Source organism: Heliconius melpomene, chromosome 7 (assembly GCF_056956725.1).
Source record: "Heliconius melpomene rosina isolate 202511_hmr_F chromosome 7, ASM5695672v1, whole genome shotgun sequence".
NCBI classification, from domain to species: domain Eukaryota; kingdom Metazoa; phylum Arthropoda; class Insecta; order Lepidoptera; family Nymphalidae; genus Heliconius; species Heliconius melpomene.
This window is the reverse complement of record NC_140395.1, coordinates 9,750,740-9,765,320: the sequence shown is the minus strand read 5'-3', so window position 1 is coordinate 9,765,320 and position 14,581 is coordinate 9,750,740. Positions and strand designations below refer to the sequence as shown.

The following is a 14,581-nucleotide window of genomic DNA, read 5'->3' as shown; positions in this document are numbered from 1 at the left end:
ATAAAATATAAAGCAAGTATTCTCATACCACAAACGTGTCAGGCGCACACTGGGTTACGTGCAGGTTACGGGCCAGACTGGTTACATAATTCCCAGCTACGAAGTGAGCGGCGATGACGGCGGCTCCACTTTTGTGCCGTCGAGCACTCGACCCGAGTGTCGACAGTCGTATAAATGCCTGTGAAATATGTGCTGTTAAATTTATACAACAATTGTAACTGAAGTCTTTCTAAAAAGTTGAACTTTTGCTAACAAAAAGTTAACAACTGTATATTGAAATGCGTATGTACTACTTTAAGTTTATAACTTACATATTAAAAATGTATATATATATACACATAGACTTGAATATTTGATATTAATATCGACTTGACACCGCCACGTGATCTCGAGATAAATGGTCTTGGGACAGACCGACAGACAACAAAATAAGTGTTCCGTTTTTACCTGTTGAAGTACGGGACCCCAAACAAAATGTAAGACATATGTATATCGACCAGCTCTTAAATAACATTTCAATCATTAATTTTATTGTACGGTCTACAGCGTAATAAGCAATAAGAATGTAATCCAGTGTACTGTGTACAAAACAAGCGTGCAATGAAGTTAATGGGTAAAAGTCTATTAGTAATAAAAGCCACCCTAACCGCGCTAATAAATCCGGTACATACGTGCAGGGCACAAGCCATCGATACACACGCTGTCTCCTACTCGTATTACATTCCGGGAAACCTGTAAAACCTTTAAATCATTAACCCGAATTACTTAACAATTGGATGATTGTCTATAATAAGATCAAACATATAGTCAACCCATACCACGAGTCCAGGCGACTGGACCGACGACTACGATCGAAAGCTCTGACGCACCCAAGGGGAAGCCTATGTCCAGCAGTGGACCTGAACAGGCTGATTTGATTGATTGATACTATGGGTATGTCCTTCTTTTCTTATCAAGTTATCTTTAAAACGTTTTGATAAATAAAAAACAAATTGGCAATTATGAAAGCTCATCAACTTTAACCCGAGGTAAAATTGAAGGTGAAAGTGAAGACACACATTAAGTGCCTGAGGCAACTTTGACCGCAGCAGTTACAGTAGGTTACATCGCAGTGATTAATGTAATGTTATCTGGTGTCGAGGCAGAGCACGGCGTTAAATTCCGACACTCAACACGCAATACCTCCAGAATTCGGGCGAAAATAGAGAACGAAATGTCTTAATACTAGGTTCCCTCTGCCTTCACTGATGTGCGCGGAATACAGAGTAAAACCAAAAAAAAGGAAATTCACCGTTGTTAATCAACATGTTTATCAAAATTATAATCTTGTAACTGCTATCAAGCTTAACCATATTAAACTAAATTATAATTGGACGTCAAATTTTATTGCATAAATTACTAGATTGACGTGACCTAACTTAATTGTACGTAACAAAGAGCAACCTAACTAAACAGAAATTGTTCAAATGTGAAACATGGATTTATTATTCATTTATAATTAAATCAGTCGTTATAAAAGCTAATTGAAATCAAATATGGTCCGGTCCACCTACACATTTTCTATATTTAAAATAGATATTTATTTGACTAAATATACAACTTAGAAGGTCGCTCATTGTTCATAGGTACTATCATTATTATATAAAACTAGCTGTCGAAAAAATCGTTGGTAACCTTTATTACTTTTTGAAAGCTACTGCGATATTTAAATCTATTTCAATTTTTATTTATTTATTTATTTTATAATTCAGAGTCATCATTGGAAAAAGGAAAACGAACGCATAACTATCGCGTATACAAACACTGTGTAACTGTGATTGTGACAATAGGATCAATTTTCATTGATTTTAATGTTTCAACGAAATCTGCTCACTATACTTGAATAAATGCTTATGCGCAATTTCTTAATTTGCCCTATTATAGCTCTCCATCAAATTTTACAGATTTTATATATTTATACAACAGACAAACAAACACGACATATTTTCGAAAAAGCGACATGAACTGTTTGCTACATAGATTTGTTTTTAATTCGCCGCGAGCGACGTTCTTCATATTCTTCATGATGATAAACAACTCTAAAAAGCAATGGCCACATTATTATGTAATAGAGAAATATTGATTGATAATTGATAGTTTTTATTAGATTAAATATATTTTATCTAAATCTGTACAACTAAATTTAATATAAATTATTATCTAACAAACAAACACGAAGTAATTAATTATAAGATCAGTTATTTCGCTGATGAAAGGGACGAGAGCCGGCCTTACTTTACAAACTCGGTCACTTATGCGAGCCTTTTGACCCTTGAATATAGAATGAGCATCAATTACAAAGTATTCTTTATATAAACCACGTGAGTATGTACTATAAAACTTTTTCTATTCAATAAACTGCATAGTAATGATATAAACATATTTATATAGATCAGGAGTAAGGAAGTAAGATTATAAAAAAAATAAAATAGAAATGCAGTCGAATTGAACTCCTTTTCTTACAGAAGTCGGTTAAAAAGTAGGCAGATCGAATTTAAAGTCGCAAGGTGATGTCATACAAAGATAGACAGAAGTAGGTAAAAGCCTCAGAAGCCAAGCCAAGCCTGACCCTCAACCGGTTTGCTACTAATGGATGAACAACAAAAGCGAAAACTGAAATATCCGTTCCAAAGCACTATTTAATAGCAGTCTGATTGGAAGAAAACTTATTGATAACGATCACTAAACGTGGAACGAATCTTTTTCTCATTTATAGACATTTAATTAAGAAAGGAAGTTACACTAAAATACTTTTTAGAAAGATACACTTTTCTTTCCTAAGTGTGCAAGAAGACTTTAAAGGTGATTAGAAAGTTTAACTGAAAATTGAATTCTTTGTTACTAGTGTTTAGTTGATATTTCAGTTTTCAATATGATAAATTAATAACGTAATGTCAAATATTTGTTTATACCAGATATCATCACTATCTCTTGCCAGAGAGAGACAAGTGAGAAATTGTAAGTGACTATTTTCTTTTAGTCATTCTAAAAAGACAATGCACGGGGTTGAGTTCTGCCACTTAATACTAGAATCTCTCTAGAAAAAATCTGAAAAAAATCATCTTCGATGTACATATTAATTATTGTAACAATTTAGTCTCAAATAAACATTTAAAAGTCTATATATATTCCAACGACTTTTTCTTCTATGTCTCGCTTCCATCATTCGATCAATATGTTATTGTTATCAAATGGTCTTGTGGGACCTGTACGTTACGTATTACCTATGTAATACGTAATACGAACGTAAGCAAACCGATCAAATAGAAAAAATGCTGCAATTTACTCACTATATGGGTGGCGTATGTCAATTTGTGTATTTATGCGAGACCCTTCTGTCAGCAACATTGCCTGTGAATTTATTCGAAGGTCTAAGAGATAGTGCGGAAAATAACTCCCTTGCCTATTGGTGACAAAAATTCGGTTTCATTATTATGAAAGCAAATTTTTTGTCATAAACTATACTAATACGAAATACGGGACAATTATCTGTCTATAAACTTATCTACTTACAATTAAATAACCATTGTCGTGCAGTCGTCACGTGATTTCAATGGCAAATGAAACAAATAAATTATTTCAAAGAAATAAACAGACAGTAAAATATCTGATGTATTTTCTTTTTGTTTGTTGTTGTTTAATTTGAAAAACACAATTCGATTTAAAATTATAATTTATTTGTATTTGGTCATAATGTAAAAAACTTATAAAATTATAAAATAATTAAAGTTATGAATATTACTAGCGAACCAAACGTGGCTTCACCCGCTTTAACTTATTGTTATATTAAATTATTATTATTATTGTTATGTTAAATCTTTACATAAATTGTAGCCTCTATGCTATGCTGATGTAGAGCTGTAAAGTTTCATCAAAATTCATTATATAGTCTTTGCGTGAAAGTCGAACAAATTTTCACCACTAAATTCAAATTTATAATATTAGTAGAATATGTTTTTTTTTTTCATATAATCAGTAACTTAAAAGGTTTTTTACTCAAATTTATTAAAACCAATTTGCATATTTCATTTCCCGCGGTGGCTAGCAACAACTGGTCTTTATTTCATTTTCTGTTAATCCTATTGTATGCGTTAGACCAGAAAATCACTTGAAATTTATCTCCATTGGGCAACTTTATGACTTGATTTTGATAAACGTTCATTGTCAGGGTCGGCCTCCAGGGACATTTTGGGTAATATTTTATAAAATGCAAAAATAAGGTAATAAATATTCAGACTGTAATAACTTCCTCGGGTCTTAGTTATAATGTAAATTAATTTAAGATTTGTGACACGACTACAGGTCACCGTCCCAATTAGTAGTTTACTAATGATTTGCCGGTATTATATAAACATGGCTATATCTTATTTTAAAATATAAGTTTCTATATACAAACGTACACGCTATAGTAAGTTAAAGCATATTTTCTGAAAACAAAACAAAATATAAAAATAATCTCTTGGACCTGGCTGGAAATAAAGCGAGAAGCTAAAAAAACTTCATAAAAGTACCTTCATTCTAAATTTAAAAGTCTCGAAACATTATTTGACAATGACAGACAATAAATGATTGACGGACACTAAAATATTATCATCATTAGTCTTTAAGATTGATGTCTCTTGCGCAGGGGATCATTTTTACCCTCAGGTAGCTAATCGAGGTTCGGAAGTATTGGAAAACTCGTTAGAGGCATCGAACACCAAGTTAATTAGTAATTTATAATGTGACGAGTACTAAAGTTGATGATACAGTAAGAGTTCCCAACATAAAGATTTCTCATTAGTAGACACTACACATGTATACGTAACTAAGATTGCTTTAATTGATAGACTTGCCGGAGGCGACTAATTAACGCGGTTTATGTACGAAGAGCTAACATGTGATCTACTTTGCTTTGAAGGATTGAGATAGAATTTATAATAGGGCTCTTTTTCATTCTTCTTACAAGTATGTATAGTTGCTAGAGAGCTAGAGTTGAGCATTCAGTTAATTGATTTTATGTATAACAAAATATGAATTGTTTTTGCTTATAATAAATAGGTCATTTTACATACATATATAAGTCCGAGTCGGACTCTCCCACGTAGGGTTCCGTAGCAATTTCAGGATTTTAGGTTAATGCTCATGTGCATTCATTTTGTATGACATCTGCTGCATATTTAAGTTAACGAAGCTAATATTAGTTTCGGCGCAGTGCCACAAGCATGTGAAAATTTAAGCAATTAATTAATGAAAGAAGATTAAATATTGTAATTAATAAATCAAAAAATTAATTAATTACTCAACAATAATTCAAATAGCGACATTATTGATACAACATTTCAAAATTACGTCTACTACCAATAGTCATAGATGTGTTAAAGACATTTAACAATTGAAGCAATATATCCTAAAATATTCTATTTAAGATAATATAAGAGAATTCGCCTAGAGTTATATAATAACTTAGTAAAACAGAGCCGTGATTTTTGTTTATCTACCAACTGAATAATTATATATGGCTATAAGATACGTTCGACGTTCCTTAAAGTTAAAATTGAACAACTCTCTAAAAACAACTTTTCTCAAAGATAAGTATTACTGCTTAACATTTTTTACGTATGAAACTTTTACTTGTTATTTACTTATTTTCTCACAATATCTACACAAAAATAATATACTTAACATATTGTCGTATGTACATATATATTAAGTCTTAAGTCTTTCATTATTCCGATGAAAGAAGACGCATCTATTAAAAATTTTAGAAGTACTTATATTAAGTAGCATTAGCAAACATAATAATGAACCGACGAAATTAATTTGATTTTCAATGAGATTCAAACAGCCGATTGAATAAATCAGAGCTTTGCAAGAGAAAATGATGGAAGAAATTTATAACCAATTAAAGTCATCCCTTAGAAAGTAATAGTATTATTAATTAATATTAATTATTCGGCTATTAAATATGTCTCTTTAGTCTATACATTTTTGGCACTTTTCAATTTATTATTTTATAATTGATTAAATTTTGAAATAAATTATGAAGCTTTACTAAATGAACAAAATAAGTTTTCCTCTCGGATCTTACTTTGTACTGTTAATTATTTAATTGAATTCAAAAGGCCCGATTATTACAAAATATATATAAACTAGTGGACCCGGACGCGGCTACGCCTGCTTGAACAATAAGAATATTATCGCGTCGGTCATACTCATATTATGCCGCCCGTAGGCTAGATCATTTCGAATCAGTGACATCTTCTTAATTATTTATTAGTATGTTATACAGTAAACTATAATTTCAATCTAGAGGAAATGCTGAAATTGACTCTTATATTTATTTTCATAAGGATGAATATCAAAATGTCGCGGTAACGGTTGCGTAGCGACGCGACGGTAGTTATTAACATGGCAGAATAAATTGCATGTCAAATTAGAAAGTACTTTAAAATATATTAGTTTATATGTGTAATGTAATGTTATATAGCCTATAGCACTTCTGAAGAATGCAGCTTTCATACAAAACAAAAACAATGAAAATCGGACCAGTAGATCCAGAGATCTTAGCGTTCAAACAAACAAACAAACAAACAAACAAACAAACTCTTCCGCTTTATTATATTAGTATAGATATGAAAATATATGAAGTAGATTTAGATATATAAAAAAAACAATCTATACTTATATGTAATAAAATTCATTAATAAAATAGACATACATATACTAAAACACTGCCCCGTTATATTATTCGGTTGACTTTTCAAGTTGCAGTAGTGTTTTCACGGAGCATTTTCATCTATTAAGCTGTAGTGGCATTTATGCATTCAAAGATGACTTCCTCTTAACAAATTGAAGGCAAACCAAATGAATTTTAAAATTCTTAATAAAAAAGTAACTATTTTTTAGTAATAAATTTATATTTTATTTATTTTTTCATAGAGTTTTATAATCTTATCAATTCGTATACGTTACTTGCCATGCGTAACTAGCAAAAACTTCGGCAATGATTATTATTAATTTAACGAACGGACAAAAGCCATTTGCATATAATATTCACGTTGGCCCGTAATATATGAAAACATTTATTAATATCACGAATATTACGCTGGCGTCACAGCATTCTATAAATTTAATATGTTCCGATTATCATAAATACTCACGACGAGAGATGCCATCAAGTTCAGCAAATTCCACAACTTCATCGTCAGGGCTGACTGATCAATTCTTATATTAAGATTAACGCCACCACTAAGATGGTATAACATTTTTTTGTTTATTTGCTTTACTTTTTTCTTTTTTTTTAGAAAATTATAATAATGGATAATAAATTTAACATGCGATATGTTAAATAAAATGCATTTTCTTTTGTAAGTGTGGAATTTTTTTACAATTAATATACCCAAATGCGTAATATTTAGGTTCCTCCATTCTGCGTTATTCTATTAAGAATAAGATTTAGACCGATCGTGCCTCTCTATCGATTGTCACGCTCTCGCTCGCACACTCGGATCAGGCGGAACGTGACAACGGATCATGCTTTTCGTTTTTTGGGACGGAGTGTCTTAACATTAGACTCTCTCTGCCAACCCTGCAACATGCGGGATACAGCGTGAAACTGAAAAAACACAATAAAGTAGAGATTACTAGCTAAAATTTTCATATTATTGAGAACGTTATATTAGAGAGTACATGCAAAATATAATCCACTTATATTTAAAACCATTACTTCATTTCCCCTGTGCATACAATAGACTATTTACATTCACTTGAAATATTTAGATTAAGCAATATTTTATTCTAACTTTTACCGAGGACTTCATATATGTAAGAGCTTCCATTGAATTTGAAAGTAAATTCTTCCATAATTGAGGCCAGTCGTGGCGCTGGGACACAAGGGCGTTACTGTAAAAGCGAATGGTTGTGGGTTCGATTCCCACGCGAGGAAATAAATTATTCAACATTTTCATTTCCTTGATCTGGTAAATGTGAATTCCTTGAAGTGTTAAACGGAGTGCCTCAGCACTAAGTTCCCTTTGCCCACCCTACTATGTGCGGGATACAGTGACAGATATCGATTTTTATAAAACCTGAAATTTAGACTTAATAATATTTTATTGTACACGTGTTTCGTGGTTTATTAGAATTCACCATTAAGGGTGCAAACAAGCAGGCGAAGCTGCGCGCGTTCGTTAGTATTTATATATTTCTTTCATTATTTTGAAGTATATAAATAGAAACTCTAATGACTCGAGGTAGTCATGAAGGTGGGTAGTAGAATCCAACAACACATTTTACTTTAAACATAAACGGATTAGCTTTAAGCCTACGCAAAAGTGTTAGGCTATTTTTTCCGTTGTCAAAGTTCACGTCCTATTGAATTAAATTGTTATAGTTTAAGAATTTATATTATACTCGTATACTGTTAGAAATCGGAAGCCGTTAATGAATGGAAGTATTATGAAAATAATCATAGAGTCTATGCTATTTTAATATCCTTGAACTTTCTTTCAGTAATAATACAGGGAGCACCTATTGTTTCGACCTCGTTCTTCGTTTCCTTTTATTTAAAAGGCAACGCGCAATAGATAAGGTACCCAAGGGCAAGTATGAAATTTTATATAACATTTCTTAAATTACAACATTTTACAGCATAGATATCAAATGAACATGGCTCTATGGTCAATAGTAAGATTTACCTTTATTTAATTTTCCATTTTTTCATCTTCTTTCCCTTATTTTTATTTAAATATATTATATTTTTATTGATAAGCGACATTAATAAAATAGAGTGTTATTAACTTGAGGACTCGTGTACCAAATGGCGAAGCTATAAAATGTCAAAGGTCGTGTGATATTGAATGCAAGTGAATATGCCGTTTCAACGCATAATATATCCGCCCACAGCTCGTTCCATTGCTTTCCGACCCTCATTATCGCTGATGTCACAAATATCATATCTGATTGAAATATGATTCGAACTGCCGATAAGAAGCATTATGTTATTACCTTATTTCTTTTGTTACTACCTTCTGGTTCACGGTTTATTCTGTGCATTGGCAGAGAGTCAAGGCACTCCGTTATTTGTCCAAACTGTGGGCATTGCGTGGTGAGTGAACGCCGTTTTTTGTGTTACAATAAAAGTGTTTATTTGATTTTATGTGGTACCTATAACAGTAAAAAAAGGTTCTTTTTCATTTTTGTGTAATTATCTGAATAACATATATCTTAAACAGAAGAAACGGCACGACCGACTTTGATGAAACACTTAAGGACAAAAGATCTAGCCCCATAAGCACAGAGAAGGCTCACTAAAAAATATGGTGTGTCGCTATTTCTGATAAAATACAATATTAAATATATAAGAACAATTCATCAAAAGCTTCTTCTTCTTATGCTCATACTGCTACGTTTTAGGGAATGTACATACTACTACATAAAATAAAGATTAAATATATATGAAAATTAGTGCAAAATTAAATTCACAAATCTGCTCGGACTATCACTCTTGGGAAATACCTATGGAAATTTTGTTACATCTTACATTGTTCGCTGCACTAAATTTCATACATAAATTTAAGTTTTAATCCCTAGGCCTCAGTTTTGGACAACTTTACAACGCGATTCCTGTTCGAAGTAATATTTAATTAATAAGACCTCAAAGACCGATTCGTTTTACTAAAACAAATATAAACTAAGACGTAGATCAAAGTAGCAATTTACTTCCAAATCAATATTCTCAGTGAAGTTATTACAGAAGAGTAAATAGCGATAATATAAACTTGAAGCTCTAATTACTCTTATTACATCTCGTTCAAAGAATATGTATGAATAAATAAATCAAAACCAGCAGGGTAGGCAGAAGGATCCTAGTGTTAAGACACTCCGTTTCTGAAGGCATCTCTTCTCAGCAGAACTGCCTTCCGAACCGGTGGTAGCTTTTAGTTCATATGTTCAATCGACGATTCAAAAGTGCTTATAATAATTACCTATTTGAATAAAGAATATTTTGAATTTGAATTTGAATTGCGTGTAGAGTGGCGGAACTCAACGCCGCACTTTTTTTCGACACCAGTGCGAAAAATTTAAAATATAAATTTAAATAAATATTTCATTTCCCCGAGTGGGGATCGTACCCACAACCAGTCGCACTTAAAGTTAGACTTTGTGCCCCTGCACCAATACCCCTCTCAATATGTACGAGTATATATATTGAGTAAAGTGGTTTGAATGCATTTTGCAAATATTGTATCATCATTTTAAGTTAAAATATTGGTTAATTAATATTTTACAATATAATATGATATAAAAGAAAATCTCCTGTTTGAAATGGTTACTTCATTAACTTAATGGATCACATATGCACATCACGATCTGGGTTCGAATGACGAATAAATTAAAAGTTAAGTCTACGTTTAAATTGATTTCAAAAACTCGTTAACATTTAATATGACTTTTGCTAAAATTAAAAAAAATATATCTCAATTGGTCTAAAGTTTAAATACATTATTATTTTGCGTTTTAATGTAATTTACATTAAACACAACTTGAACGCCTAAACCACTGATAAATTTTTAATGAAATTCGGTCATAGAGTTGATCTTGGAGAGCGACATGGGTTAAAAGGGAAAAATAAGATGTTACATCCACACATAATATGGTTCACACGTCCAGACATGTCATCACTCCACATGGATACGTCTATTACCTATGTCTATTATTAAATGCTGTGTAGACAAACAGCAGCTTTGAGTGAAGACATTGGTAAACAAATATGTAAATTTTTGAGCACTCGCGAACGCAGATGCCGACATACACAAACTTCGCCAATGCTAATGAAATTACCGCGATTGGAAATATTCGTTACCTCACTAGGTAACATAAAAAAACATGAAACCTAATTATTGAATACTTAAAAATCAGCTACATTTAAGTAGAAATTGCCTTACCTTATAAAATTGATTGGTATTTGGCATACGAATATCAAAAATCAGAATCATATTATATGGAACGTAAAAGAATAAAATTGTATATTTGAATGTGATGGTGGAAACAGTTTTGACCCAATTTTGGCTTATAATGGATAGTAAATGGAAATAGGATGGCAAGGATCACAAAGTTCACGCGGACAAAGTTTCGGGCTTTTCCTAGTTATTATATATATAATGTCGTGCTTAATAAAAAGATTAAGATAGCTTGTAGATGTGCACCGCTTATGTCGACATTACAGTCACATTTATTAAATTATATTAGCTTTAAGGTTCTATTTAACGTGACACGTAATTTAATCTATTCCCAGTTATAATAGACAATAGTTGCAGCCATTTCGATTATAATCCATGGCATAGTTCCCGCGTAATATCCTGAAATTATCTCATATATTAATACGTAATTTTGATCTACATATCTAATTTTAGTTAAATCAATTTAGAAATTTAATCGTGTAACATATCACATCAGTGTTATTGTATAATCTAATTTAATCTAGCTTCACGGTAACGTTCACGTTCGACACTGTACACTCATCTTGCATTCCATCTTTTCTTCATTTCTTTTAAATACTTCTAAAACCTCTAGAACCTTTGTCTTACTCGCATTTAGGCTTAGACTATTATTGTGACAATCTTCTTACAGAGTGGTGACTAATGCCCGTAACTCGGATTCTAATATCATCATGCAATGAGCCCTGCTTCCTCTGCGTACAGCAATGTTAACTGCGTACATCATATGCGTGAAAAGAAAGATTTATTTATGTATTATGTAAAAAGCGTTATATTTATCATTTAACATTGAAAATAGCAAAGTAGTGGAAGTAATATAGTCGTAGTACGGCACATGTAATAGGGTAGGCAGAGGAATCCTGGTACTAAGACACTCCGCTTCAACCCTCCCTCGAATTCTAGAGGCATTGCGTGTTGAGTGACGGAACTTAACGCCGCGCTTTGCCTCGATACCAGAGCAAATAAATGAAAATATTTCATTTCTTCCAATGGACAACCTGCCACGTTTACAGTCACACCTTTGTGTCCCTAGGTGACGACTGACCTTATCCGTAGTAATAAATAAAATAACCCAAATATAAATATTAACAAAAAGCAAAATAAATATTTATAGCAATTGCATTCCCCGCAACCATAGCCGGAGGGTTGCAACTAATGTAGAAATAAATAAATACTGTGGTTATTTAGGTCCGCTACGTGATGGCTACGAGGCCGATACATGGATACTCTGTGATATATATATACGCGAGTCATGGAATGAGCCAGAATTCATTTTGAAACAAAAATCAATACTAGACCAAAATAAAAATCAATACTAGACCAAAGGCATTAATTAATTACTTTTATTCATGATAACGTATAAATTGTATTCCATAGTGTATTGGAATAAGCTGTGTGCGTACTGCGTTAATGTTTGTTGTAATATATCTGCTTGGAAGTAAAAATGAGCACGTAAATAACTTTAAAACGTTTACAATTTTTATCTTTTCCCTAAATACTAGTATGAAACTGAAGTTTCCTTGCTATATCATTTTTCAGTTCAATTAAGAGATTTCTATGGCACTGTAAATATTATACAATTATTAATAAAGATTATTCGTTGAGGTGATGTGTCCTCCTATCATCAGCTCACCACCATCAGTACAGTAATGTGATGCGAATATAATAATTATTATAAGAAACCAATATGTGAGTACATTCTTTCAAATAAAAAAATATTTTTAAAATCGGCCCACAAATGACGGTAAAATTGACGGACACACATTAAAAAAATGTAATCGAATATTGAACTTCCTCATTGTAGAAAAAGACATTGGTTAAAAAATAGTTATTGTTTCATATTTCAAAAAGTTTTGTACTTGAAATTCTCAGATATTGTTATAGTTAAAACTTTAAACTAATATTAAAAGCCTTAGTAACTCAATTAATTATTTAAATTGAATATTCAGATTGGACCAGAGCGTGTTGTCGTATAACATGAATTGTATGAATTTCTAAAACGTTTCAAATATGTGTGAATGTTTAAAGTGTGTAATACAAATTGTTCCCATACGACGTGTACTAAGCTCTCTCTATTCTGTTATTTAAACTACAAAGTTATGAAATAAAAAGAATCATCAGAGAGGACCTGGGAACTTAATTTAATATTAGGTTACTTATTTTGTATGGAAGACAGTTCCATTCCACGGGAATTATAGGGCATTGGGTGTTAAGTGGCGGCACTCAACGCCGCGATTTATCTCTTTACAAGAGCGTGGGAATGAAAATATAACCTGTCGTATTTACAATCGCATGCTTGACCGCTGCGTACCGACTGGCCTAAAACTAATATTATTCGTAAAATAAATAAAACAAACTTAAGTGAAATAAAAAAATATATAGAAAAGATAATTCCATTAATATTAAAGAACAATATATTCGTAGTGTTCTTTTACCTAAAACGTCAACGTTAGCGTTCACCTGAAAAGCCTTCAAAGGAAAACAATGTTCTAAAGATTGCGTCCGGTAAACGTCTTACGAATTACTTACAAAGTACATTTTATTTATGGATGACAGAACATTTAAAAGCCTTACATAATTCGTAACTTACAATAAATATTAAACCTAAAAGACAAAAATCCGTCATGGCGCAGTGCCACAAGAGTGTAACTGTAACGCGGAGATTGTGGGTTCGATACCTACTCGGGGAATGAATTATTATTTATTAATATTTTCATTTCTTCGCTCTAGCATCAAGGCCTTGAATTCCTCCACTCAACACACAATGACTTGAAAAAATTAGCGGAAAGTAGGAACAGAGTGTCTTAACGCTAGTTTCCCTTTGATGATTTGATTTGAATTATTTACAATAAATAAATTCTTTCTTCCAATATATGTAGCTTAAGGAAAAGATGAATTTTGCAAAATAAGGAAGCACTTAAACAAAAAAAGAAACAAATAAGAACATTATGTTAACATTTGCTGACAACACTCAGAGGAAGTCATGTATGTATTGTCAATCCAAATATGTAGCTTCTGGCGATATAATGTGATTTTTATTGGAAAATTTTGATTTTTAACAAGGAGATTCCATTCCTGAGCACAATGCCTATGGCAACAACGTCCGGTACCTATTGATCAAATTCATCATGTTATACTTACTATTCACAACCGTATTTTCTGAATATTTTCCTTCTCTTCTTCTTCCTCTGATGTCAAAGCGCGGCGTTAAGTTCCGCTATTCAACACACAGAACCTTCAGAATTCGGCGGTAAGTGGGAAGCGGAGTGTCTTAACACTAGGCTCCCCTTGCCTACCCTGATACATGCGGAATACAGCGTGAGTTTACAAAAAATCATTATCCATTGCTACACAGCCTGTGTCTAATGACACTAGATAAGGAGTTTGCAGGCGACAATCGTTGCCTTTGCCTCATTTTGTGCTTATGGGGCACTTCTTCGTAGCCTAATCTGTAAAAAGTCGTATCGTGACGACAATTAAATTAATTCTAGCATGAATGACAATTTCCTACACGTTTACTGTTATCGTTATATCGTAGTTGTTAAACTCTATCCTTTAGATAA

The 14,581-nt window shown here is 32.2% G+C and overlaps 1 protein-coding gene across 4 annotated transcripts in view; it reads right to left on the bottom strand.

Annotated features, from left to right (window-relative positions):
- Fife (regulating synaptic membrane exocytosis protein fife) overlaps positions 1 to 14,581 on the bottom strand; it is a 99,944-nt gene that overhangs the window by 66,286 nt on the left and 19,077 nt on the right. Inside the window, exon 1 of one of the 4 annotated variants that reach the window (XM_085188680.1) lies at positions 29 to 149. The exons of the other annotated variants lie outside the window; for them this stretch is intronic. The gene's annotated coding sequence lies outside the window, so the exon portion shown is untranslated. Of the gene's footprint in view, positions 1 to 28; positions 150 to 14,581 lie in introns of those variants that run through there. 4 annotated transcript variants of the gene reach the window in all.